A 27,878-nucleotide genomic window follows, 5' to 3' on the forward strand; every position below is an offset into this window, starting at 1 on the left:
ATCCTATATTTCAACTACTGTACTTCAGCGGCACTCATACCTTCTACCTGGACCTACATATGTGTTTATAACTGCTACAAAGCAACTATAAATGTCATTGCTATTTCACACATTCCACTTCCCTTCAGTCGTGCACGTTCACCTTCTTGTTAATTGATATATATGTTTTGCAGGCTAAATCTTTTGGCTGGGCATCGGAGCTGAAAGTACATCCAAACATTTCCACCTTTAGTTAATCCTTCATTAACTAATCAAGCTGCTTCTATTTTTCTATAATTATCATCGTTGAGTACACATGCCCGACACACTTGACAGAGCCTTTCCCTACCCTATGCATCCTGTTGCGGGGTCCATGGAAGAAAGAGGCAGTCCCCATCTCTCGCTATGTTGATCCAGTATCCTATATAATTTTCAGTATCTGGTGGGGGGTTCATTACAGTCCCACGGGGATGTGGGGGTCGGTCAATGGCCACCATACGTAATTTAGTAGGATTCTCTTTTTGGGCGTGTCTGTGTTATGTGGTAAGAGGAGCTTTAACTGCCCTTATCGAGACCATCATCATGGCACTGTTCACGAGACTCTTTGCGCAACACCGGAGTATCATTTGGCGCATGCAGAACATCACCAGCACGGGCATCACAATAGGAATCAGTATTTTCACTGCTCCTCCTAGCCATGTTGGTGCCCACAAGAACATTGTATCGAACCAATATTTAGCCTCCACTCTTGCGTCAGTCTCCATACCTGTCTTTAGCTCACTTAGGAGGACTGATGATGTGTGTCAGGGACCCATTTTCAGCATCATTCGGGGGCTGTATGTGCAACATGCCAATCCAATCTTCTTGCACATGCCCCCCTCCATGGCTGTCAACAAGTCCAGAAAGTATCGGTTTTGGAGGGTAATCAACCAAATTGCATGCATCTCAGTTTTGATCGAATTCAAGCCTTGTACTGTGTTGTTCGCCAACTGGATCATTTCCCACTGCATTATTTGAAGCCATTTGGCATGTGCTGCAGCATGGACCCCTAATAGTAGAATAGAGGCCAACAACACTTCTGTTTTGGTATTCAGCATCAGTTATCTGGAATTGCTTTGGAGAATCTTCGGGCAGATAGTTAGATTGTTTTTGTCATTTATCAATTATGGGATGGCAGTTGGTTTGCCATGGGTGTGGTGCTGGCAGCGGGTGTGTGCGATAGGGCCAAGTGGGCATCAGGAGCCACTAAAATTGCAGAGGCAATGGTGCTAATGAGCATGTTCCTCTGCATGATGGTGGGAGATGCATATATGCCCGCTGCCCACACATCCAATAAATGTCCAGGAAGGTTGCTGTGTCTTTATTGAGATCAGGGATGAATAATGTTTTATTACAATTGCTGTAACTTCCCACAGGAACAGTTCCATGTTCTCAAAAACAGAATTCATATGTATCTGCTGATTGCACCTTCACTGGAGATTCTTTTGTTTCAATCCTTGTGAGTTTGGACTCTTATGGTAAGACAGTTCTTGTTCACATTCCATATGAGCTCTTCATCAAATCCTGCAAACCCCGATGCCACACAGCTTATTACCACCTCCTCCCATCTGTTTGATCTGAACAACACCCCATCCATCTTAAAAAATGGACGTGCTTTGCACCAGAGGTCTTTTTCATCATTTGCACATTTTTCCTCATCTTTGTCCAATAGTACAACTGGCACTCCATGCCCCTGGAACATGCTGTGAACCTGACACAGTGCAACATGAACCAAACACTGGGCTTCTAGAGGTGGCATTTCTCAGGATACTAACATTTTTGGTGCCTCTGATGCATGCAGGATGAGAGAGCAAACGTAACAGTTCCCATTGGACTTCTGCTTCCCCACTGAGTGCATGCGACTGTACCACAAGTTACTAAATTCTGGTTAGTGCAAATCAGTCATTGTGCCAAAGACAACCCCTTTATATTGGCCATACTCCATATCTTCTTCAACCCCTATTTTAACCCAAGACTTCCATTGCCAGGTAACTATATGAACCTGGGTTATTTTAATATCTATTAGGTCATTTCAGAGAACTTTATTACAAACAGAACCATTCTCAAATACTTCATGTTTTATACACCCTATACTAACCCCCCCTATATATGTCCCAACAATATGAACTGGCTGAGTGAGTATGTACACTATCCTGAAACAAATCCTACATATATATACAATATAGACATTACTATGCAATGCTTGTGATGGATAACCTGAAGGGGGCGAGAAGAATGAGGCAGCCATGCAATATATTATTTCTCATGTTGCACAGTATGAGTAGGATCACTTTGTAACACTGAGAAAAACCCTTGATTTCGCAGTATTTTTATTTACACAAAATGGCATGAGGTAATAATGGCAGTATGTAGTAACTGTATTCAAAACTGCTAAGAGCTAATGCATTTTATTTATACTGACACTGAGAATCTGGCAAAGTGGAGCTGTATGTGGAGCCCTTTGGACATTAGAGGGGAGCACTCAATACCGCAACTCCTTGATCTTTACCATGAATGGGCTGTTAAAGCGCAGCTCACTCCATCTGCGTGCAAGGTTTTTTACATATATGGTGTCTCCAGGTAGTAGCTGTATTGGTGGCGAGTTCACAGTGTTGGGTGCATCACTGTTGTCTTCTGATCTTTTTTGCGTGCTATCTGGCTAGAGAGAATCTTAATAAATTTTGTTAACTGACGCAAATATACTGTAAATTGCACAAATATACTGATGCACTATGCATAAGTGAAAGTGGCATGTGCATTCTCCTCCCTGTCACTAACTCGTGAGGCGAGATGTGATGGTCCTTGTAGGGTTGCATCCTCAAACTGAATAGAGCCAGGGGCAAACAGTTATACCAATTATTTTTAATGGTAATACACAATTTTGATAATTTTCATTTTAGAAGGCTGTTTATTATCTCAACAATGCCATTGGTTCGAGAATGATAAATAGAGCACATTTTATGTTTAATTCCTAACAGAGCAGCTATTTCTTTGAATAGATCACTGAAGAAGTGTGTGTATTATCTGATGTTAGCACTTTGCCCACTCCCTATCAAGGGAATACTTCTCCCACTATACATTTTGCCTCTGATTTAACGTTGCGATGTGCACATGGGCAATGGGAGATTGGGCAGACAATAATTAGATAATGAAAAGAGTTGCACCGTTCTCCCATGTCAGCAAAGTCGATGTGTAACTTTCAAAATGGTCCACTGGGGCATCGTAGCGTGCCTCACAGTGTCCTCAATGTTTGCCCTGTGCTATCAGTGTGAAAAGTCAAGAAATTAGCAATGAAACCATTTGTCAGTTTGTAAATGAGGGGCCAAATCTGACCCTCATTCCACACGCACGACTCTCGACATGAAGATAGAGAAACAATAGATGTGCCTCGTTCTGAGGCCCATTAACGCAATCAATAGTGTATCGCAGGTGTGAAAAATGATATTCCCCTGGACAACCGTTCAGACCATACCCATTGATAATTTGGACGAAATGGATTTGACATCAATCGATCAGGTCGACTGCCTGGGAAATCACAAACCACTGATGTCATCACTGACATCACGACATAGCCGCACCTATACATGTATATATGCATCCATTCATGAAGCCACACAGACCTGCACTAGTTTATTGCATATAGGCATGAAGCACATGCTTTGGACCCACTTAGGCGGAGGACGAACTCATATACATATCTCTGTATTCATGTCTTTTGCCAAAGCTGAAATTGCAAGATGCAAAGAATTCATACATTTAGCTTGCAAATGCTTAACTGCCACTAAGATGGAGACACCCAGAAGAATACTGTGGAAGTCATAGGCCTCTGTAACGAACAAGAAAGCAGAAACAGATTCTGACCACACAAACCAGCTGACATGATCACCGCGGCTCGAGGTAAGCAGAAAAAGAACACCCAGCCAAGGACGAAGTGAAGCAGGAAAATTCCAAGTACCAAGATAGATAGCCTGCAGAGATTCAGGCTAAAATCATCATAATTACAGACAAGGGGGCTTTATTTCGTGGACACACATGACCCAGATGGAGAAAACTGTTCCCAGAGAACCAGAGAGAAGAAATCACAAGTGCTGCCCATGAATCGTTAACTGACTGCACTCTCACAAGCTACGGTGATCAGAGAATAGAAACATTAGAGAACGCTTCACACCTCCATCTTATTTCTCATTACCTTGAAGAGGTACATTTAGTCTGAGAACTGTTTAGGGTGTCAGGGCTGTGAGGACATGTCAGCCCAATCCAAATTCACCTTTCACATGGGGATATAATTTGTTGCAAGGGCCAATGGTCTTTTGTGAACCTACAACATTGTAGACAGGTCCTAGTAGAGGTGGTTGTAACGCTCACCTGATTCCCACAGAGGCGCCGACCCGTTCTGGACTGCTATGACCTCTTCTAAGGTGATGCGCAAGACTCGGAAGACGGACTGAACCGGACCCCCAAACCTCGCCTGTCTGGCCCGTAGAAGAATCCTTCTGTAGATGGAAAAGGGGATTAACTGTCTGCTGGATAATGTGTCGGATTCCCCCCCTTCCCCCTCTCACACTCCTCGAACCCCCTCCGCGATTCCCCGTAGAGTGTCACCTTAGAGTCTGAAAGGACGAGCTCTCCATCCTGCTTCCGATGCAGGGGCGCGTTGATTTCCAGTTACTTCACTGGATCTCGGGTTTGGTGAGTATTCAACTCCGCTTGACTTTTCCGATATGAGGCCGTAAGTATTCAGTTGCAAAAGTTCAAGCCTTAATTGTCCGTTGTCCTTTTCTCTATTTCAGATGCAGGATGAAGAATCCGCGTAGAGGGATGGATTCGCCGAAGGTAAACTCTGGTGAGTCTTTTTGATGGATGGTTCCCTTAGTGATCTTGCTTTCACCCACTAATGCGTGTGTCTTTTTCCCCTTAGGGGCCGGGGTACGGAAGTGCAAAAGAAGCGGCGCCGACCCGAGGTGAGGAAAGATTGTCCCAACAATAATCAGGTAAGTCTTAAGGTGGAAGAATCAGGCCTTCCTCAATCTGTTCCTTTGCTCACCATTGTTTTGTCTCTATTTCTCCTTAGGTGCTGAAAGGCGACGGATGGTGCCAATGGTCGCTGAAGAGCCCGAGGGCGCCTCGTGAAGGTGAGTGGAACGCGGCGCTGCAGCGAGCGATGCGATGCACTTCTAAAAATAATGTCTTTTCTCAGGATTGTCGGAGTGATGGTTCCGGACTCCGATTGGAGGTAGGTAAAGTTCAATTATTCACCTTTCTCTCCTTTCCTTCCTTTTCAGGTGTTCCAGGTTGCAGGCGGGCATGGCTGGAGCCAGGATGCAGGAGCAGACACGGTGAGCGTCCAGCTGCTAAATGCAGAACAACGGGAAGCGTGAGCTGCTGTCTGGGCGTGGTTTAAATAGCCCCCAAAGTAGTTCCAGGTAAGTATTCTTCCTCAGCCACGCCCGAGTGGTAAAATAGTCCCATAGGTAAAATAGTCCCTTTCAGACCTCAAGGAGGTCTGGATCCGGCAGCACGGTCTGCATCAGGTAAGTCCATCCAAGCACTCCCATAATGAGCCTGGTGCCTATGGTGCCAGGACAGATGCCTTCTGTGAGCCTGGCGCCAAAGGCGCCAGGACAATGTCCAAAGAGCCCCTATAAGGGGTTGCTGGGTCCCTCCCTGGGGACATGATGTCTGCTTTCGGGGATGCTAGGCCTGAACTGGCTTCCCGGGAGTAGGCATCATGACAGCGGGAGTAGGCATCATGACAGCACTCTCCCCCAAGGCCCCTCCCAAGATTGTTCCCTCCGGGGGTTTTGGTTTGTTTGGGAAGATCCGGCGGAATTTCTTAATTAATCGAGGTGCATGTACATGGTCACTGGGTTCCCACGACCTCTCCTGAGGCCCGTATCCCTTCCAATCGATTAGATAGAAAAGTTTTGACCTTAACATCTTTGAATCTAAAATGTTCTTCACCTCGAATTCAGGTTCTCCATCTATTTGAATGGGTTCTGGAGGCTTGATTAGTCTGGTTCCAGGTTGCACTGGTTTCAAAAGTGACACATGAAAAACAGGGTGAATTTGCATGTTAGCTGGTAAATCAAGTTTAACGGCTGCTGGATTGATTATGGCCATAATGGAGTAAGGCCCCAGATATTTTGGATTAAAAGTTCGAGGTCCCTTGAGCGATAAGTGCCTGGTAGCCAGCCATACTTGGTCCCCATTCTGGTACTGAGGTGCTTCACTCCGATGCAGGTCAGCATTCTTCTTGTATTTTCTCTTGGCTTGTTGTAAATGTGTAGTTGCTTCTTTGAAGGCTTGGGTAATTGTAGAATGCAGATGATCCACTGCGGGCATTCCGAGGCCTTGAGGTGAGTCGAGGTCTGAGGTTCGAGGGTGATGCCCATATAAAGTATAAAAAAGACTTTGCCCAGTTCCAGAGTGTACCGAATTATTATATGCATATTCAGCTATCCAAAGAATGTCTTTCCAGTTACTTTCAGATTGCTGCAACATACACTGTAAATATTGCTCAAGGGTCTGATTCGTCCTCTCTGTTTGACCATCGGTCTGAGGGTGGTGACTAGTCGATAATCTTACATCGATTTGTGCCAATTGACAACATCTATGCCAAAAGTGGAAAATGAATTGGCTTCCCCGGTCCAATGACAGGGTGGGCCAAGGTGCTGGCGGAATGTCTAAAGGTTGAAGGAGACCGGCTGGTCTTTTCTTTCGGCCTTTATTTTGGGCGCAAACACCACAGGACATCACAAATGATTTAACATCTTTTCGCCAAGAAGGCCATCAGAATTGTCGTTTCACCTTTTCTTCCGTCTTGGCAATACCGGGGTGCCCCTCTATTAGTGTATCATGATAACGAGAAATAACAAGCTCTTGTAATTCCTTGTGTGGCAGAAATAAGCGCCCTTGGAAATAAGGTAAATCATTATTTATAGTAAAGTCAGATCCCTTTTGTACCCAATCCTGTAAGTCTGTAGGGTCCAGGAGTTGTTTAACTCTAGCTTGAATGTCTTCAAGCGTTTGTAAAGAAGTCATGCCCAAAATTCTCTGTTCGGGAATTATCGGTACAGGTTCTGAGTTAGTATCAGTTTCTCCCATTCCTATTCGGGATAGAGCGTCCGCTTTGCCATTCTTACAGCCAGGACGGTAGGTGATTACAAAATCGAATTCCCCAAAAAACAAAGCCCAACGGAGCTGTCGAGATGACTGAGCCGTGGCGGTCTTTAAATACTGTAAGTTCCGGTGGTCAGTGATCACTGTGATGGTATGTCTAGCGCCAAGTAGATAATGCCGCCAGGCTTTAAAGGCGGATTTAATAGCTAACAGTTCTTTGTCAGTGATTGCGTAGTTAACCTTGGGTGCAGAGAATTTTCTGGACCAAAATGCAACGGGATGCAGTTGGTTAGTTTCGGGATCTCTTTGAGACAGGACAGCTCCCATGGCTAGGCTGGATGCGTCAGTTTCGATGACATAAGGGAGATCTGGGCGCGGGTGCTTCAATACAGGTGCGGAGGTAAATTTATCTTTTAGTTCCTGAAAGGCCTGCTCGGCTTCTTCAGACCATTCGAAATGTTTATTTTTCCTTAAGAGCGCAGTGATGGGTTGAACCACACGAGAAAATTCTGGGATAAACCTGCGATAAAAATTGGCAAAGCCAAGCATGCTTTGAACACCTTTCACAGAGCTAGGCGATGGCCATTTGAGGATAGCATCCACTTTTCGTGAGTCCATGCGGACTCCTTTAGGTGTCAGGATGAAACCAAAAAACTCAACTTCTGTGGCATGGAAAACACATTTTTCAAGTTTAGCAAATAGTTTGTGTTGGCGCAATTTCTCGAGAACTGCCCTGACATGTTTTCTATGAACAGATTCTGAAGAGGAGTACACAAGAATGTCATCGATATATACGACAACACAAACGTCGATGAGTTCCCGAAAGACATTGTTCATGAAGTATTGGAAGGCAGCCGGTGCATTGCACAATCCGAAAGGCATCACCTGGTACTCGAATAGCCCATATTTGGTGTGGAAGGCAGTTTTCCATTCATTGCCTTCCCTTATTCGCACCAGATGGTAGGCCCCCCGGAGATTTAACTTGGTGTATATGCAGGCATCCTTCACCTGGTCAAGGAGTTCAGGGATCAGAGGCAAAGGGTATCAGTTTTTAACAGTTATCTGGTTCAATGCGCGGTAGTCAATACAAGTTCTGAGGTCGCCTTCTTTTTTAGGCACGAAGAATAAAGTCGAGGATGCAGGAGACTTAGACGAGCAAATAAAACCATTGGCTAGGTACTGATCTAGATATTGTCGTAAATGAAGATTCTCGGGTTCGGTAAGGGCATAGATCCTGCTGCAAGGGGGTTGTGCACCGGGCAATAGATCGATCTGGCAATCGTACGACCTGTGAGGCGGTAGAATGTTGGCCTGTTCCTTTTGAAAGACGTCTTGAAATTCTTGGTATTCTGGCGGTATTTGCAAAATGACAGGGGTTACTGTAGCTAGGCCAATATTTGGATTTCTTGCATAACAGGTTTGTGCACAATCTGGAAAGATTATCCTCTTTGCTCGCCCGTCAATTCGAGGATTATGTGTTTCCAACCAAGGGATGCCCAGAATTACTTGAAATTGCGGAGCCTTGATTACATCAAACACAATTGCCACCCGATGTCTGTCTTGACCCAACAATGTCACTTCAGTAGTGGAGTGTGTTACCGGCCAAGAGGCGATTTCGGTTCCATTCACTGTGGTGATGACATCCTTACTGGTTTTAGGGCAAAGAAGGAGGTTGATCCTGGAAGCCAATTCACGATCCACATAGTTTCCTATAGCCCCACTATCGATGTATGCCTTAATGGCATGTAACCGCCCAGGCTGCTTCGGATTTACGAGGACCATTGGCATGATGAAATGCGAGGTCAGAGAGTTAGTTTTTAAGCTCGGCAAGGGGACCCCTACGCTTGTCGGGCATGGTCGTTTCCCGACTCAGATTCCATCAGGTTCTTATCAGCGACTCCTACCGCCTTCTTAGATGGTTTTATAGGGCAATCTCGTAAAAAGTGTCCAGAAGCCACACAATAAAGGCATAATTACATTTGCCATCTTCGTTCACGCTCTTTTTGAGTTAAAGGTCCTTTAACCCCTCCAATTTGCATAGGTCAGTAACATCGGCACCCTTGGGGTTAACATGGGTTTTGACCAAAACCCGGGTCTCAAACTTGGACCGATCTGCCTTTCTGCTTTGAAGTCTGTGATCTAATTGGACCACCAAGTCTATATATTCAGAGCAGTCTTGGGGTGGATTTACGACCTGGGCCAGGACATCCTTAAATTCTCCACGTAGACCTCGATGGAATAACGTGATTCTTTTATCCTCCGGCCATCCAGTCTTCACAATTAACCTATTGAAGGTCGCGATATAGGCTAAGAGGTCCAGGTTACCCTGTCGTTGGGATAGAAGCTCGTTGTCCAGGGCCTGTCCCTGAGAATGCCGTGCAAAAGTCTTTCCATGCTTGTCTGGAAGGCTTGAAAGTTCCGAAGAATTGGGTCATCTTGAGTAACCAGTGGAACTGACCAATCCGCAGCACTGCCGCTGAGATATGATAGTACAAAAGCGACCTTGGTTTGGTTGTTAGGGAAGGCCCCAGGTCTGCAGAGGAAGTGCAATCGGCATTGATTCATGAATACGGCGAACCTTTTGGGGTCCCCGGCAAAACGTTCCGGTGGGGCCAGTGGCATATTTCCAGGTAGATTAATTTGCATGGGGTTATTTGAAACCACTGGGGCGGAATTACCCCCAGAACCTGGTAAAGGAGTTTGACCAGCCTGAGCTTTTAATAGCTGTCTGGCAAGATCATCAGTTTGTTCTTTAGATACAATTAACTCTCTCCTGAGGGCATTTGTCTCCTGGCGAGCGGAATGAACTTCAGCCCGTAATTCCCCCAATAGCTGGGCCAGCTGGTCTGTCTCGGAAGTCTCCATAGCGCCCGGGTGGGAAATTGTAGGTAGGCTTCGCATTCTGTAACGCTCACCTGATTCCCACAGATGCGCCGACCCGTTGTGGACTGCTATGACCTCTTCTAAGGTGATGCGCAGGACTCGGAAGACGGACTGGACCGGACCCCCGAACCTCACCTGTCTGGCCCGTAGAAGAATCCTTCTGTAGATGGAAAAGGGGATTAACTGTCTGCTGGATAATGTGTCGGATTCCCCCTTCCCCTCTCACACTCCTCGAACCCCCTCCGCGATTCCCCGTAGAGTCTCACCTTAGAGTCTGAAAGGACGAGCTCTCCATCCTGCTTCCGATGCAGGGGCGCGTTGATTTCCAGTTACTTCACTGGATCTCGCATTTGGTGAGTATTCAACTCCGCTTGACTTTTCCGATATGAGGCCGTAAGTATTCAGTTGTAAAAGTTCAAGCCTTAATTGTCCGTTGTCCTTTTCTCTAGTTCAGATGCAGGATGAAGAATCCACGTAGAGGAATGGATTCGCCGAAGGTAAACTCTGGTGAGTCTTTTTGATGGATGGTCCTCTTAGTGATCTTGCTTTCACCCACTAATGCGTGTGTCTTTTTCCCCTTAGGGGCCGGGGTACGGAAGTGCCAAAGAAGCAGCGCCGACCCGAGGTGAGGAAAGATTGTCCCAACAATAATCAGGTAAGTCTTAAGGTGGAAGAATCAGGCCTTCCTCAATCTGTTCATTCGCTCACCTTTGTTTTGTCTCTTTTTCTCCTTAGGCGCTGAAAGGCGACGGATGGTGCCAATGGTCGCTTAAGAGCCCGAGGGCGCCTCGTAAAGGTGAGTGGAACGCGGCGCTGCAGCGAGCGATGCGATGCACTTCTAAAAATAATGTCTTTTCTCAGCATCGTCGGAGTGATGGTTCCAGACTCCGGATGGAGGTAGGTAAACTTCAATTATTCACCTTTCTCCTCTTTCCTTCCTTTTCAGGTGTTCCAGGTTGCAGGCGGGCGTGGCTGGAGCCAGGATGCAGGAGCAGACACAGTGAGCATCCAGCTGCTAGATGCAGAACAACGCAAAGCGTGAGCTGCTGTCTGGGCGTGGTTTAAATAGCCCCCAAAGTAGTTCCAGGTAAGTATTCTTCCTCAGCCACGCCCAAGTGGTAAAATAGTCCCATAGGTAAAATAGTCCCTTTCTGGATCCGGCAGCATGGTCTGCATCAGGTAAGTCCATCCAAGCACTCCCATAATGAGCCTGGTGCCTATGGTGCCAGGACTGATGTCTTCTGTGAGCCTGGCGCCAAAGGCGCCAGGACAATGTCCAAAGAGCCCCTATAAGGGGTTGCTGGGTCCCTCCCTGGGGACATGATGTCTGCTTTTGTGGATGCTGGGCCTGAACTGGCTTCCCGGGAGTAGGCATCATGACAGCGGGAGTAGGCATCATGACAGCATCATGACAGTGGTCCTTGGAGGAGACACTGGACATGGCTAACCAATTACCAAACTAACCTATACATCCTTTATCTATAACTTATGCAAAGGGACAAATGCAAATATCTGATAGGTTTCTGGGAGGGAACATAGGTTTGTGATGTCACACCGGGATAAAACCGGGTGACACAAGCTTAGAAGCTGAAAGCTTTAGACAAACCTTGTTTTTCTGGTGTGATCCATGTTATGTTTATCTGCTCATAAATCACAGTAACTTTGCCCCATGACTGAGGCTTGCATTCTTGTGGCTGGGAGGTTTTGAGGGGCCCAAGGGTACTCTGCTGATCACTGGGGTGACTGCTAGAGGACTCCGGCCACGCTATACAAGTTCCTGAATATTTGTCACAAACCAATCCCCTTCTATTTCTTCAGCGATGTGCTCTTTTGATACATGTGAGGGGTAGTGCAACTGTTCAAATGCAATCATCCCTAATTCTTGGGACATTACAGCTCTAACTGCAATGGTCTGTCTCCATATTAGATCAGTGGAAGATTGCATACACCCTCACTTTTGCCACAACAATTTGTCTTCCTGCGATGTATGGCCCTGTAGTTCAATTTCCTGGTGAATGGGCAATGCTGTGCATGGGACCTTTATTTGTACCTGCACGCTGGCCTCTTCTGGATAGGCCACAACATCTTGCACTGGGATATAGGTATTATTTTCAGCGCTTGATCTATGGCCCCGTTACTAAAAGAAATTGGGTCAGTATTGTTAGTTGCGTAGCGCACTTGACCACTGCGACAAGTGTAAGCCATAAATCAATCTATCTAATAGGACAGCATGCTGCACAGGGGACCCACCTGACCTTCAAAACCCCTTTCTTTTTAAACGTGATAGTCCAGAATGTACTGTAGTGGCGACATATGTTGAATCAGAGAAGTTTGTAACTAGACACCCTCAGGATGCCTCCAGCGCCTCAATCAGTGCAATGAGTGTCTCTTACCTGTCTCCTGGGCAATAAGGATTGAACCATCAATGGAAAATACTTACCCATCCTCAAGAGCATAGTCCCTTGCTTTGGGTCTATATCATCCTCTAAGCCCTCATAGCTAACACTGTTGTGTACGTCATCATCGTCAGTGATTGGTTCAGTGATGAATGTGGCTTGGTTCACAGTCTTACACCTAACAAATAAACAAACAAACAAACAAACAAACAAACAAACAAACAAACAAACAAACAATGTGGATGCACGGGCTAGATAGTATTACCTCATATGCCGAGGCCTGTTGTGTTGTCAGTGTGGATTTAGACCGTTCCAGATTGCAAATGCTGCATGTTCTACATATACAATGTCAATAAGCACCCCATTGTGATAGTGGCAGGTTTTTCAATGGCAAAGGCTGCTGCTGCCAGAGTCTGCTCACAAGGAAACTGGCCCTGCATTACTGAGTCCGGCATGCCATTGTAGTAAGCCAAAGGTTTATGACCCATCATTACATTACAGCTGTCATCATTTGTCCATCTGACTGTGAGAACAAAAACAATGAGTGTGTCTAGTCAGGAGTCGCTAAAACTGGGGCAGTGCTAATAACATCCTTGAGCTCTTGAAAACTATTAAGCATCTCATCAGTCCATCTGATGGGGCTTTATGTCTTTTGGGCATCTTTGAGTGCATGCAGTAATGGCCTTGTGTATGTGTTCTAATTAAAGATCCAAGCCCTACAATAACTGCACAATCCTAGGAATCTCCAGGTCCTTTACTGTAACTGGCTGTGGGGTGCTATGCAGTGCGGCTGCTCGCTTAGGTGTTACTTTCTTGCCATCAATGTAATTCAGTCAGCCTAAATATAACACTTCCTGTTGACAGTACATCTCTGCTCTGACTACCTTTTATCCTTAGACTGCGAGAAATTTCAATAATGTGATGGAGTCCTTTCTGCACTGCTACTCATTGCCGCTACATACCAATAAATTCTCAATGTATTGAATGGCAGTACTGGGCACATATATGGTACCTAAATCTTTGTGGAGTACCCTTTTGAAGATACTGGGAGACTCGCAGCCCTGTGGGAGCCTTGTATGTTGGAATAAAATCCCATGACATGTAAACGCTGTAATGTATTGGGAAATGGAATGTAACAGGATGGGGAAGAAAGCATGCTTCACGTCAATAACTGTCAAATGGGTTGTGTTGGCGGGTATATTACAAAGTATCATTGCTGGGTTTTGAACAACAGGGAACTCCTCCTTTACTATGCTTGTTAAGGGCCCAAATCCAGAATCATTCTCCAGCACAATGCCTTTGCTTTTTTGACAGGGTATATCACTGTGTTGCATTGGGAGGTTGATGGTACTATGATGCCCTGGTGTAACAAAGCTGTGATGGTGTCATGTATTCCTTCATCTGCCTCTTTGGACAATGGATACTGTCATACTCTGGGCACTACTGCACCTGGTTTAATGGTGATGTGTACTGATGCTACACTTTGTAAAAGTCCCATGTCATGGGGATTACTCATCCACAAGCTCTCAGGTACCTTTGCTAAATCACCTTTGGCAAACTGTGGGACATTGTGTACTAGTATCATGGAACATGGCACATTTCGATACTGAATCATTATTTCACACGTGACACATAATGCCAAGATGATCTCTCATCAATGTCTTTGAAAAGTTGATCGTCTGACAGTTCCCTCAATGTTTGAGCTGGATCAATGCATAGAACAGTGCACCATTCACCTCCCTATGCACCCGTAAAATCTTGTCTTTTAATACCACAAATCAAGTGTGATAATATTATCACTGCATGTTCTTGTGGCTAAGCTGGCCTGAACGAAAATGATGATGGCACTCTCCATGACTGTTTTGCTACACTTGCTACTGTGTTGAGCAATACTGTGGCCCTGTACATGTACAGGGCCAGATGCACTGGTACTCCTCTAGTTTCTCCCTTGTTCCCCAACACATGCACAAGAAGCGTTGCCCTTACTTAGCATATACCTCGGGTGGAACACAGTATTCCCTCCTCCATGAACAAGCTCATCATGTTCAGTTTGCTCAACACATCCCTTCCTTGCAAGTTTACAGGGGACGCCATTGAGAACAAGGGCGGTGCTCGTATCTCCCTGTTACCTACCTTGATGGTCAGTTATTTTGTGAATGGAACTGATTTTATTCCCCCAGAAAACCCTTGTATTTCCATTACCTCACCTGACAAGGGGAATTGTCCATCCCTAATACATGCCGGCCCCCTTTCAAGACCCACTTCTAAGGTCAAGTGTGAAAATCCCTGTATGGCCGTGTGGTTGGTCTGGCTAATATCGCAGGCACTGTGTGCCTTGCCGAGGAAATGCTGGTAGACCCTGCCGTAATATCAGACAAGGTAAGTCAAGAATGGCTTTTGCAGAATTCGCCCTAGAACAGTGTCAAACAGATGCCTATTTCACAGAATTACCAGTTTAAAATTGATGAAGTGGATAAAGAAGGCTGCTTTAAAATGGCCACCATGCACGCACCCTTTGAATGCTCTGCATCCACCCTGGAGGTCTGCTTGCCTCCTGATAATCCTGATTGGATTTTCCCTGCTTTACTAAATCAAGGTCCCGGGATCCGGCAGGCAACACCGGACCCCTTTCAAGGCCCACTTCTAAGGCCAAGTGTGAAGATCCCTGTCTGGCCATGTCCAGCTGTTGAGAGACGTAGGAATGCCACCCATGAAAGGTACTGTACATCCCTTTCTTTGGGTATTACTGTTAATATCATGGCTGCTGCTATACTACCACATAAGGACACAGACAGTCCCACCCTCTTCCTTCCGCCTTGTGAGTTCTCACCTACAGTTGTGTTCTGCTGCCTGCTCCCTTCAGCTCCACCTACAATGTTGACCATGCCACCTAATATTCGGCCCGGGTGACTTGCTGTGCTGCCCTCCATGTTCGCTGACTCTGCATATTATAGTGGGCACACTGCAACTAGTAAACTGCCTCTTCTGCAGCATTGCCTTTCCTACGGCACGCCATTGCCAAAAGCTGCAAACCTCAGAAGCCCCTCCACTCTCAGAAACATCTATGCCTGGCGCACCTCCCCACACGCAAACACTGCTTTTGAGGCACACTCTAAACCAACCAGTTTTCTCCTTGACTCCTCCTGCAAAAGACCATCCGGACCTTGCCTAGGTATTTGCAGACAGGGACGCCTCTGTGCTCGCACCTTTCGACATATTTCATGTGACATAGCCACCAAACCTGTCATTCCTGCACACCATGTCTCCTCGCAATTTTAATGCAGATTCCTATGCAGAGATCTACAGGCAGATCCTGGTAACTCCATTAATCTCAATGTATGGATCCTGTACCAGCATCCACCACTACTGATGCCAAGGTAGACCTAAAACACCCATTATCAAATATCTCACATCAACCATGGTCAGTTCCCTAACAGTACCTGACACAGAAGTGCACCCGACTAATCTCACCTGCACCTCTATAGCAAACTCAACCCCCACACCATGCTCACTCTCTCCCCTACCAGCAACCACAGTCATTAAGCTGCTATGATGAATGCTAGATCCATTCCCGCCCACTCAGTTGACATAGCTGACCTCATCAAAGACAACTACCTGGACCTGTTAGCAATATCTGAAACTTGGCTCCAAGCCAAAGCTATCCCGGTCTTAACCCTAGCTATCCCACACAAATACACTGTATACAGGAAAGATAGACCAGACTGTAGAGGTGGCAGGTAGCCATCATAACTAAAGAGACCCTAGGTCCCAGAGAAATCATTAACCCAACTTTCCCTGCTGGTGACCTTCTATCAGCCAAACTGATGTTATCCCATACTTCCACCATAACCCTGCACCTGATCTATCAGGCCCTTCCCTCACATTTGAAGAGGACATACTGCACCTTCTTTCCAACGTAAAGTCATCATCCAAGACCCTACTCTTTCGGCACTTTAACATTGGTGTGTATGATGAAACTGACGCCAAGGCGTTAGCCCTAGACAATTCGCTCAAGGAGATGGGTTTCCTACAACAAATTGTCAATCCTGCACACGACAAAGGCTATATCCTCACCTGACTAGTTGACCACAATAACCTCTAACAGGCCTTGCCCCTGGACTGACCATAACATAATCCATAGCATAATATAATTCACTATACCTATCTCTGACACATCTTCAACCCTCTCCTACCTTCAATCGCCACAGGAGGTCTTGCAACTTTACCAACTCCAGCATCCTTCCCCTATTGGAAGTGTTAGTTACACCCCAGTCATCTTCCAATGACCCGGCTACCTTAGTCGACTGATAAAATCGGATGCTGACATAGGCGACAAATACTGTAGCTTCTCTCAATCTATGAAAACCCAAAGCTGAAGCACACTGGAGCTCCTGGTTCTCCCCCGACCTTGAAGCACTTCAGTTGCTCAAACAGGAAACTGAGTCAAAATCGAACAACGACCCAACCACACAAAACAAGAGTCCTTCTCCCTTGCTTTGGGCAAATACAAAAAAGCTCTCTTATCAGAAATCAGCACAACCTACAATGCCAGAATAAAGAACGCTAACTCAAGTACCAGGGAGCTCTTCTCCATACTGCGAGAACTTGAATCTCCCATTCCTTCACACAGAATCTGCACTCATGACCTTGAATGGTGCGACATCATCCAAACCACCTTGATACAGAAAATTAACACTCTACAAAAAAAAATCCTCACCAAAAAAGGCTCACTCAACATCCCGCTCTCCTACGCCTCTCACCAAGGCTCAACCCAGTCCACACTTCAATCAGACACTCTTCAAATGTAACCCAGTCTCGGAAACAGACATCTTAAAAATCATTAAAGGTCTCAAACCACTGTACTGCCAAGGCGACATCTGTCCTGTGGTAGAAACCAAAGACTGGGCCGGCCCACAGGTCCCTTTAATCCCCTCATTTATGAATGCCTCATTCCCCACCTGCACTGTACCCTCCAGCCTCAAGGCTGCTTGGGTCCTCCCACTACTGAAAAAACCTACCCTCGACCCAACTACCCAGACAAGCTACTGACCCATTACCACCATCACCTTCTTGCTTAAAATCCTAGACTATGCAGGAAGCCAACAATCTCCTGGGGTCATGACAATCAAGCTTCCGACCCGGCTATGGTACAGAATCTACCCTGCTAGATCTTAAGAACCAATTGGATGACATTAGAGACTCAGGTCACTCAGCCCTCCTTCTCCTATCTGTTTATTTATTTATTTATTTATTTATTAACATGTATAGAGTGCACAGCAGCCCTTAAGCATCGTGGCGCTTTTACAGAACGACTTGCCGGTTACAGGAACATGGAGTGCATAGCGGTTACAGGCAGCAGCTTCGCTTAGTGGTTATAATGCAGCAGTTTAGCTTAGTGGTTACGAGGACATAATATGCATAGTAGTTACATTGGATACAGTAAAGTTAATTACATGCTTAGCGGTTACCTGGGAATCAGAGGGGGAAGGTTACAGATTCTGCTTGGTGAGCCTTGGGAATTAGTTGAACAGAATGTTTTGAGGGTTTTGTGAAAGATGAGAAGGGACAGTTCTGCTCTGAGCTCGCTGAGTGCGTTCCAGAGTTTGGGCGCTATGTGGGGGAAGCTTAGACCTCCGGCATTAACTCTTTTGATGAGTGGGACTTGCAGTTGGTTGGCATGGTGACTTCTTTTAGGACAGGTAAAGGTGACTCTGTTGATGGTTTCCGTTAGATAGGATGGTGCTGTGTGGCTCAAGCATCTGTGCATGATGGTTAGAATTTTGAAATTGACATGTTCCTTGATGGGTAGCCAATGGGCAGCTCGCCTGGCTTGAGTGATGTGTACTCTTATGTGAATGCTGAGTGCGGCACGGAGCGCATTGTTTTGCACGATTTGGAACCTGTTGAGATTTTTGGCTGAAGTTTCTGCAATGATGGCATTGCAGTAGTCCAGCTTGGCTCCGATAGTGGCGCCGGCAATAGAGAGGCCGTTTTGAAGGGTTAAGAAAGGTTTAATGGCATTTATGAGTTTGGTGGTGTGGGCCGAGGCTGAAGCAATGGCGCTAATCTGTCGTGTCATGGGGAGGGTCGAGTCAAGATAGACTCCAAGGGTTTTTATAGAGTTGGAGACGGGAATGTTGGTAATGTGGATAGTGAAGTTGTCATATTTTATGTCAAGTTTAGGCAAGATTTCTTTGAGGCCAAGGAGTATGATCTCGGTTTTGACCCCGTTAAGGCAGAGACCATTGATAGCCATCCAAATTTGGATGGTAGTGTAGATTTGGTGGAGGGCTGCTGCGTCTTGGTCATAGTCATCAGAGACAGGGCTAGTACTTGTGTATCATCGGCATAGTTTGTGTATGCTATGCTGAGAGAGTCCAGTATGTCAAACAGAGGCTTAGTAAATAGGTTGTAGAGGGTGGGTGCAGTACAAGATCCTTGGGGCACTCCGCAGTGAATGGTGTCGAGAATCTGCATTGGCCAGGTTCGGAGTAGACCTTCATGGCTCTACCCTCTATGAAGGAGTTTATCCAAGAGGTTGCTTCTTTAGAACAGTGGGCTGCGTTGGAGAGGTGGGAGGTCAGGATGTTGTGATCTACCAGATCAAATGCGGCTGAGAGATCTAGAAGAAGCAGAAGGGCTGGTTTGCCCTTATCCATGATGTTGGTGATTTGGGTTTTGAGATCTAGTAGGGTGCTTTCTGTGCCGTGACCTTTACGGAAGCCTGATTGTCTAGTAACCAAGATGGCGTTGGATTCCAGATAGTGTTGGATTTGAGTGTGGGCAGCTTTATCAATAATTTTGAGGAGGAATGGGACTGTGGTGATGGGGCAGTAGTTGTTGGGGCAAGTGGGATCAAGGGAGGGTTTCTTTATGAGGGGGCGGACCCATGCCACTTTTAGGCTTTGAGGTACAATTCCTGAGGAGAAGGAGGCGTTGATAAATGCAGTATTAGGGGTTAGTGCGCTGGCGCACTCTTTGATGATGGTAGGTGGGCAGATGTCTCCTTTAAAAGTGGAGGGTTTGATGTATTGGAGGAGATCTGTGACTTTCTTTTCTGTGACGTCTCTGATTGAGAAGGGAGGGGTATCAGGATTATGAGTGGACGGTCTGAGCGAGGGTAAGTTTGCCTGTTTGGGTAAGGCTTTGTGTTGAGAGTGGATTTTTTCTTGAAGGAGCTTAATTTTGCTAAGAAGGGATGCTTGAATTCTAGTGCACCAGGCTTCATCCTTAGATATTTCATCAGATTTGGTGGGTGGGGTGATGAGATCTTTGAAAATTGAAAACATTTCCTTAGTTTTGGAGTTGGCATTGGGAATTCTGAGATTGAATGATTCAGATTTAGTTTTAAAGATTGCTTTTTTGTACGTAGAGGAGCTGGATTTAAATTCTGTCAGGGTGGATGGGTTGGGTGAGGATTTCCACTTGGCTAGAGAAAGGTGTTTGTTGTTGCGTAGGACTGCTAGCTCATCTGTGAACCAGGAGTTGGAGTGCATCGATTTTTTTCCTTATTATCCTCTAAGGGAGCTATGGTCTCAATAGCATTGGTAATGGTGAAAGAGTAGATGTTAGCAAGTACTGTGGGGTTGTTGGTAAAAGGTGGTTTGAATTCGGGGGTGTAAAGAAAAGGGAGGAGGTTATCTTTGTTCAGTTTTTTGGAACTTCTGACTTTGGCTGGTGGGGCGTACGAAAGTACTTTAGTGGTGGGTTTAGTGGGAATGGTAAATTGAATGCAATTGTGGTCCATCCAAAGGAGGGCTGAGATCTTGGTGATGGCAACTGTGCAATTATGGTCAGCGATCCAATCAATTGAGTTACCTTTGCAGTGAGCAGGCTCAGAGACTTTATGGGAGAACCCTTGGTCGGTGAGATCGTTGGCAAGTGAGGTGGCAGATTTATCCTTAGGGTCATGAAGGCCTAGATTGAGATCTCCGAGTAGGAAGGTTTTGGTAGAGCTTTTTAGGTTGTTTCCAAGAATTTATAAGAGATGCCTTTGGTAGTCCGGGGTTGTGCCAGGTGGTTTATATGTGATAAGGATATTTATAGTGCAGTTAGGCGATAGCATGATCTTAGCATACATAAGGTCAGCGTTATTTTTCCAGTGTTGGTTGAAGAGTGTAATGGAAAGGGACTCCTTGACGATGAGAGCAACGCCTCCACCTTTTGAGCTTGCGGTCCTGTCTCATAATGGTGTATCCTGATGGGAGAGCGAGAGGTATGGCTGGGCCTGAGGCTTCATGTAGCCACGTTTCAGTGACTGTCAGCAGATTGAGGTCTAGGGAACTGATGAGGTCATTGATTTCTATAGCGCATGCAGGAAGAGAGCGGGCGTTGACCAGAAAACATTTGAGGATGGTGGTGTAGATGGATTTTCTGATGGTGGGGGTGTGTGAGTTGGTGTCAGGGGAGAGCTTGTGGTTGGCGGTGGTGAGTGGGGGGAGCTGGGTCAGGGGGAGGTGAGCAGGCTGGTGAATTGGTGGGTTTATGTTGATGGAGGGTTGATATGAAGGGTGTGCGGGAGCTAAGTCTGAGGTTTCTAAGGTGAGTGGTGAGCGGGATGTGAGACTGTACGCTAGGCTCTGGGCGGGCCCTAAGTCTAGAGATTCTGGTGAGTAGAGTGATGTGCTGTGTAGGTTTGGCTGTGATTTGGTTGTGGAGTGAGGCTAGCAGGGGGGTTGTAGATGAATGGTGTTGGGGAGTTATAGTTGTAGTGCATGAGTGATGAGGAGACTTGTTATGGGAGAGCCAGGGTGTGATTAAGAGGAGTGCTTGTGCGAGGAGGAAGAGATGAGTGGTGGTGGCGAGAGATATTGTGTAAGACTGATGGTGAGCTGGGTTGCTGGTTGCTAAATTATGCATTTGTAAGAGGGGGGCAGCCATTTAGGTAATTGCATTCAATGGAGATTTTGTCTTAAAAAGGCACACAATTTGGTATAGTCTAAAGTATGGACACAGTTGGGGCATGCATCTGTGGGAGGTGGTCAAAAATACACTTGGGGATGGGCAGAGTTGGGATAGTACAATACAGTTTAGGGCACAGTTTAGTTAGCACAATACGTGCAATGCGGTCGTAGGTACAAGCAGCTAAGGGCACAGTTTGGGCCATGCAGTATGTATAGCGCACTCAATAGTACATTACGTTTGAAGGAGGGGTACAGATTAGGTGATACAATGAGAGCAGAGCAGTCAAAGGTACAATGAGGAAGGGCATGGTTTGGGCAATATGATACATGCAATGCACTCAAAGGGACATCACAAATGAAGGAGGGGTACAGATTAGGTGTTCTCAATATGTGCGATGCAATCACTGGTATAATTGATGGGGGCTATGGGTTAAGTAATACAGTATGTGCCAAGAGGGCAAAAGTAAAGACCAATGGAGGAGCACAGATAGGGCAATGCAATCAATGGGGTACAGTCACCAGTGGGAGCACCAATTGTGCAGTATCGGCAAAGTTCAATGGAGGGATGTGTGCATGTTTTGCAATGCAAACAGTGGTATGCAGACTGGTAGTAGCGCACGAAGGGTGCCAGCGCACCAAAAATTGGTGCATCGCAGCTGAATGGCACAGAACGGGTACTACAATCTCAAAGGGAACAACCCTGTAGGGGCAGACAATTACTGTGACAGAGCAATCAGGGTGAGCAGAAGGTGGACATAGATAGAATGCGTGTGAAATGCTAGCGGGGACACAGGAAGGGAGCAGTGACTAACAGTGCCAGAAAGTCGTCGGGGATCAGCTGATCAGTACATTGAAGAGTGCAGCATCAAGCGGGTTTCGTGTCCTGTTTTGCAGTGCCGGGAAGATTCACCCAGGGGATGCAAAATGCAAAGGCAGAGAAATGCTGGGAAGTGGATCGCCGTTGATTTGGAGTCGTTGATAGGTAACCTGCCGGGTGTGGATCAGAGGCAGGTAGGATGGTGCTCAGAAGTCGAGTGATCCGTGGGACTTACCTTAAGTGGGTAGAATGCCAGGAGGGGTGGAGCACACCAGCGCGCTAACAGGCACAAACAGGGCCCTTTGCCGCGGCCCTTCGCCGGAAGGGCTGCTGCCGGCTCCTTCCGCCGCCTGCCAGGGGAAACACCTGCTAAAATGCAAAAATGTTACGAGGCAACATCAGTCGCAGTTTATAGAGCGATGAGGGTGGCCATTACAAGCAAATTTCAATTGGTTGCTCTAGAAGACGTTGAGAGATGCACACAAGTAATCGTGCTATGTATTTAACATACAAACATCAGGATCAGGTTTTCCAAACCTGAATCAGTGCGAGGCAGCAAGCGCTTGTGGAGATCAGTTGGTGTCTACGTAGTTGGCTGCACCTGCAGCGTCCGGTCTTCCAGGGGAAGGGAGATGGGCTACATGCCCTCTCTCCGAGTGGGACAGCACTTAATCTATCAGCAGCCTTTGACTTGGTCAATCATCAAATCTTATTCTGTCAACTTGAATCAGCAGCTTACTTTTCACCTGAAGCCATCAGATGGATCAACTCCTTCCTCTCAGAAAAAAATATGGGAGTGTACTCCTCAATGGCAGCAGCCCGCTCTGCCCCTGTCACATGCAGAGTCACGCAAGGATCTTGTGTCTCCTCAACAATGTACAATATATTCATAAAACCTCTCTTTGACTTGCTTGTCACCTATGGAATGTCTTATACCAACTATGCAGACAATACACAGACTCTCCTTCACCTCACAGGCAACTACGCAAATGACACTAAAAACGTACACTCACTTTATCACACTGGTCAGACCTGGATGGCCCCCCAACACCTCCATTAAATGACAATAAGACAGAGATCCTTCTGATCGACTCACAACAAACTCTCAACAAGCTAGACCCATCTTAAAAGTCAATCATCATAGACGGAAAGTTTCCAACAATGTCAAAACCTTGGGCAACCCCCACATTTTTTTAAAGGGAGCGGGTGACACCTCCGCAGCCCCCGCTCCCATTTACCCCATATATTCTCCCCATAAATAACGTCGCCTATGCTGTTTCCTGCCGACTATATGTATGGTGACATTATTTATGAGGATAATATTACCTGCTACCAGCCTTGATGCCCTTGTGCTAAATGCACCCAATAAATGTCAAAATAAATAAATATTAAATGAATGATTTTGTTGCACCTGTGTCTACCTTGAAAACAAATGGTTTACTTCCGATCTCCACGCCCACCAATGGTTCCTCTTCTCGGTTGGCAGTGACGGACAGGACGGGGCACGCTAATGTTCTCTGTGGGCTATCTAGACTGGATAAGTGTTTGTCCCTGGGAAGATGAAGCGGTACCACCCTACCACACTGGATCCCTGGTAATTTATTACTGTCCTGTAAGGTAGTATGTTGCTATTGTGTACTTGAGGGGTCTGTGGTTGCGCTGGTTGTGTTGCATAAGCTTGTGAGCCATTGGGTGCCAGAGCTTGCAGCTGTGGGAAATCTGGTGGGGTGCCGGTGGGGCCATGGGCGGTGGTTCATCGTAGGAAGAATTTAGGGGTACCTGGTCATAGGACTGTGGATAAGGGGTGGGGGTCCTTTGCATGTACCGGGGCATTTGCTGGTTGTATGCAGCCGCTTGTCTGCTCCAACACTCCTGAGATACGTGACCCATTTCCCTACAAGTCCAACATTTCCCCATATTCCCCACACCCTTGTGCCCATCCCTTCAAAACCACCTCTCCCTCCCAGGAATCCTACAAAGCCTCCTCTCCACTGGGATAACCTCCTGGGTGCCCGCCCTGATACTGTCCTTGATACCCACCGTTCCAGTCATACCCTCCCCCATGCAGGGGTTGCTCATACTTCTCCCATAATCACCCGTTGTCCCATTTGCCCTTCTTTCGGTGCAGCTACTACTGCTCCCTCCAGGGACAGTTTTGCCAGTTTCTTCTGCATTAGTTTTGCTTCCTCTGTCTGTACCGTCTGTGCCCTTTCCTTTGCCCACTCTCTCAACCATTTACATGGTGGACAATTATAGACTGTATCTCTGCCCACCCTTTTGCTTCATTCCCCACCACCCTATCTAGTGTTTTCTGCACTTCCTTGGGGAGGCCCTTCTTAACCATGAAGTGGAAAAATGCTATTCACAGGTCCCATGGTACCCCCATTTCTGCCCTCCATATCTCCTGTATCTGTAAAATATATTGGGCTGGGTCTTCATCGTCCGGCATAGTTCACTGCATTATCGACTGAAGGTCAGGTGTATCAGGGTGCATGCGCTGCATCATTCTCTACACTCACTCAGCCCTACAATCATTAAAATGTGCTCTGTCATGGCTGTCATCCCCTATTTGCACCCTGGGGTACCCTGCTTTGATCCAAACGTCTACCGCTTGATCTTTTAATACTGCAGCAAACAAGCACTTCATGTCACCCAAAGCAAGAGTGATGCCCGCTGTCTGCTTCTCAAATGTGTATATCCACTTTCTTGTGCCCGCAGTAAGGCATGGTAGTGCCTTTATTTGATTATTTCTGTCCATTTGTGGTCAGGGTACATATTGCGCCCTCCCAGGACCCTTGTGTAACAACGGAAACTGTTTCCCCACCATCCTTACCGCCTTCCTTTCCCCCCTTGCTTTCCCTTCAGCACCAAAATGCGCCCATAGAGGGTTCTTAACCTAGGCCCCTACAAACTCTCCACCTGGGATGATATCATGGGCAGGTTCTCTTCATCCTCCAACTCATCCACTGTGTCCCACTCTTCCTCTTCTGCACCCCTATCTGCATCAAACCAGCCCGAGCCACAGTCCAATCTTCCTGCTCATGGCCTTTCTCCATACTGCCCATCAGAACGCTGCCCAATACCTTCCTTCTCCATATGTACATCCCCGATCGCTGTGTTGAGAATTCGGAACAGAATATCTCCCACTCTCTGTTTGTCTGTCCCAATAGGTGCCCTCTGCCCATCTCCTCTGTCCATCTTCCATCTCTCTAACTCTTCCTCAGTCCGTTTTAACACCTCCTCTAGCTGCTTCTGTGGCCTGTGCTCCAGTTCTCTACGCTCTTGGGCTTGAACGGCTGCTGACACTATGGGGTTCGGAAGATTCTGGTACTGTGACAACATCAAAGGAGGGGGAGGAGCAGTGGCGGGCAGCAGGGGGATTGGTAAAAACTGATGCTGCACATGTGGAGGAGACTGTGTTACTTGTGCTGCAGTTGGTGGGACAGGGTACCCCTGAACACTCGGGTGGTGGGCGTGACTGGGGTCAGGACACATGTCAATGTTGGCTCGCTCGCTGTGTTTGCAGGCAGGGACTGGGGAGCATCTTCTAAATCCTCCACCATCTTCCATAGTTCCAACACCTCCTTTCTGTTTTGTAACGTCTTTCCCTGCTATTTTGCTAGAAACATTTTGCTAGTAACTTATACATATGACCCAAAACCTCCTTGTTGTTTGTTCCCTGTTCTGCCCATGTCTTGTACATGCCCCCTCTGGTCTCGGGCACTCACTCTTTAATCTTCATGATACATAATTATCTTCTCCCTATACAATGAAAGAGCTGTGCAGATGTACTCCAATTGGGTTGCTGGCTACTCAAATGTTACATACTTTGTTACCCCAGGCTCCGGTCCTGCATTGCCTTCACATTCCTTTACTCCACCCATTTCCTGCCTTCAATACCCCACCCTCCCCCTTTGTCACTCTCCACACACACACCTCACTCCAACCTCACACCACCACTCCCCACATACACACACAGTCTTACTTCACCGCTATTATTGTTTTTATTAATGCTTTTAGTTTATATTCCATCAAGAACAAACTTTTGCATTTAAATTCACAAAGTAAAAATCACTTTTCCTAAATAAAAACAATTAAAATCACTTTGACTAAAAGAAAGATTAAAGACATTCATCAGTAACAGTGGTTACAGATAATGGAAAAACACCTCCATCTATTTGTGTAGATATGGTGGTGTGTGCATTATAGAGACAAAGGGGGTATTCATAGAAATTTGTGCACAAGTGGCGCACGTGGCTGTCGCACAGTGTGCACGTACAAATCTCTGCGCCAGCCGCGTGTGCTAAAATCCATTTCCGCGCACAGCGTATTCATGGATTTTAGCTACCAAAACCAGCCGTGGCGCACAGTGGCGCAGCGATCCTGCTGCAGCACCAGTTACGCCCCCAAGAACGCCCCTCGTGCAGGGAAAAGCCTTCAAAATCCCCAATCCAGCGCAAAGGGCTGCGCTAACCCTGTACCAGCACGGCAAGCGGGGAACGTGTATTACTGGGGTTCGCAGGAAGTTTCACATGCGATAGGCCCTGTGCGAGTGGGGTATGTGTATTACTAGGGTTCGCGGGAAGTTTCACACGCGATTGGCCCTGTGCGAGTGTGGTACATGTATTGCTGGGGTTCACGGGAAGTTTCACATGCGATTGGAGCTGGGTGTTAGGCGGAAACCTGTGCAGTTCCCTCTGGGACCACTGCAAAAGATTTAGGACTACAGGTGTTTGGCAGTAAACCCACTTGGTAGCAGTCTGCACCACACAGATTCACTGTTGGTAGCTGTGGCTGAGCAGTCAGACTTCCCTCAAGAAGAGTTAAGCAGTATGTGGAGTATACAAGATAGGGCAATTCTTCACAGTAAGACAAGCAAACACGCAACGAGGCTCAGTGTAAAGATATTAAGGTATTTATTTATAACGAAACATCTATAAAAAACACTATGGCACTATCAAGGCAAATAAATCAAACACAATTACTCTGCGAAGAAGAAACGATCAATCCCCCTAGCAATATTTCGACAAGTCTAGGTTTTACCGGCACCACTTATTTACAGACAGAGGTCTATTCCTCAACCTAGATGGCACTCTAATATTAGTTAGGACGGGAGAGAAAAAAATAGGCAGGTTATGCAAGCAACACAGTTCAATACTTCACGGGAAAAAAATGCAAGGCAAGAAGGCAAGAATCCCAATAGATCATAAAGTTCAGAGGCCAGGCCCACTCGGAGAGAGGCAAGGCGATGTGTCCCAAAAGTCTCTAGTGGAAATGCGTTCGAGTCTTTGTGGCAAATTGTTATCGGCAGATTGAACTAGTTCAGAACAATACGGGAGAAAGCTTGGAGGCGACCCAACGGAAAGGAGAGGATTAAGACACCTCACTTGAACCGATCGAAAGGGAAGCCAGGCGGACACGGTACCTTGTTGTGGAGGGCAGCTCCGGCAGGGGCAGTTGTTCCTGGTGGTGGATGCACGTCGGGTCTTTGCCAAGAGTAGAGAGGTTCTCGTCGTCGAAGAAAAGTGAAGTCCGGTGCACCACCAGGGAAGAGACCAGCCGCGGAGTGCTCCATCACAAGGCACCACATTTTGCTCGCGGTACATGGGCAGTGGCTATCCGGTTGCCGAGGTGCGCTGCACGGGCAATTCGACCACTGCGTCCTGAGGTGAATAAGAAACAAAGGGGACTGGTTGTTCCCACCAGTCAGGGGAAGAGACTCTCCGGCAGGGAGATCTCCTC

The sequence above is a fragment of the Ambystoma mexicanum genome, chromosome 7q (genome assembly GCF_040938575.1).
Source record: "Ambystoma mexicanum isolate Mex_15411 chromosome 7q, UKY_AmexF1_1, whole genome shotgun sequence".
Classification (NCBI taxonomy): Eukaryota; Metazoa; Chordata; class Amphibia; order Caudata; family Ambystomatidae; genus Ambystoma; species Ambystoma mexicanum.